A 1,958-nucleotide genomic window follows, 5' to 3' on the forward strand; every position below is an offset into this window, starting at 1 on the left:
TATTTTTAAAAGGCTGTATTAGGTATAATAGGGGTGAGTGCTTTGAAGTACCAGGTGCTGTAGGCAGCACAAAGCAGTATGCCTTGTTCATCTAGGCATTATTCACAAGAGCCAAAAAGCAGAAACCCACCTTTCCATCAGTAACTACATGGATAAAGAAAATGTGGTCCATCCATACAACAGAATAATTGTTCAGCCATAAAAAGGAATGAAGGGCTGACACGTGCTACCACACGGATAAACCTGGAAAACACGATGCTAAGTGAAAGCAGCCAGTCACAAAAGGACGAATGTGTGATACTACTTATATGAAATGCCTAGGACAGGCAACTTGACAGAGACAGGAAACAGAATAGATTAGCCAGCCTTTGGGGAGCAAGGGGTGTAGGACAGGGGTGCAGAGTTTCTGGTGATAGAAAACTTTTGGAAATAGTGGTGATGGTCGCAGAACACTGACAATGTACTTAATATCACCGACTTGTATACTTTAAAACCAGTCAACATGGTAATGTGACGTTATATACGTTTTACCACAATAAACAAATGTAAAAAGCAAAAAAAATCATAGACGATGAGCAGTCATTGGCCTTATTCTCCCTGAAAGCAAAATTCAGAGGATTGGTATCAGGAATCTAGCAGCTCAGCACAGCCACCTCCAAGCTGTGTGACCTTGGCCAAGGCACTTGACATCTCTGAGCCTGTTTTCTAATCTCTAATGGTACCCAGTGCCGAGGGCTGTTGTGCACATGGGTACAAACCACAATGCCTGGTTCTTAGTGTCAAATAAATAGTAATGATTGTTAAGAATCTGGGGTACCTAAGAGGCACGGAAACTCTACCCCACCTCTCAGAGCTGTACCTTCTTGAGAGTAAAGACAGGCAGAAGGGGGGTGAGATGGGGGTGGGGTGAGTAATCTGCCTCCAGGTACCTGTAGGATGACAGTGGAGGTGATGATTCAAAGACAATGGCTCTGCCTGGGGACTTAAGAGAAACATCCGAAGGGTATATATGGGTATATATGAACATCAGCCTCTCTAAAAAGCCTCAGGCACTCCCACGCCCCTAGGCCCCACCTGTGATTAGACTGCTTTGGGAGGCCTACAGCTCACCTCTGGGCAAAGTCAGGAGTAAAAAGGGAGGGCAGGAGCCCCAGAGGCCTGCTGGACACCATGTCAGATGGTCACAGGAACTGGGAACCGAGATCGATGGTACGGTGGCACAGGCTGGGCCCTCACCACTGGGCCCTCACCACGTGCCTGGCCCTGGGGGACAGGAAGCTCTGAGAACGGAGTTCCTATTGGTGCTTCCTCCTCTGCTATCCCCGATTACCAAAGCTTAAAACCTCCTGAGTCACAGAGGCCTGGGTGCATATTCCCTAGGGAGTTGGGGAGGCCAAGCCCCACTGATCACTCAGCTGAAGAAAAGCAGATTCCAACCTGATGGAGAAGTGGGGGTGGGGGGGCAGGGAGCCGGGGTGCCTATGACTGAGTGAAGGGGAGCAGCTGGCCTGGGGTTCCTGAGTGGCCCCAGGGCTGAGGAACTTGATACGATCCCGTTCTCTCACCATAGAAACTTGTCCCCAGGAAAGGGGTGGCTGAGAAGGTAATAGAAAGGTGTGGAATATGCTTGCAAAAGGCGTGTTGAGCAGAGCCTCTCACCAGCTACGTACATAACCTCAGCCAGGTTTGTTTCCAATTGCTGCTGTTACAAATTACCACAAACTGTGTGGCTCATGCAACACACATTTAGTATTTTAAGGGTTCTAGATATCAGAAGTCCAAAATGGGTCTTACTGGGCTAAAATCAAGGTGTCACCAGAGCAGAGGCCCTAAGGGAAAATTGGTCTCCTTGCCTTGTCGGGAGGCCTCCCACCTTCATTGGCCCCTGGTCCCTCCCTCCATCCCCAAAGCCAGCTGCATGACATCTTCAAATCTCCCTCTCCCTCTCCCTCTCCCTC

The sequence above is a fragment of the Hipposideros armiger genome, unplaced genomic scaffold (assembly GCF_001890085.2).
Source record: "Hipposideros armiger isolate ML-2016 unplaced genomic scaffold, ASM189008v1 scaffold_62, whole genome shotgun sequence".
Lineage (NCBI taxonomy): Eukaryota > Metazoa > Chordata > Mammalia > Chiroptera > Hipposideridae > Hipposideros > Hipposideros armiger.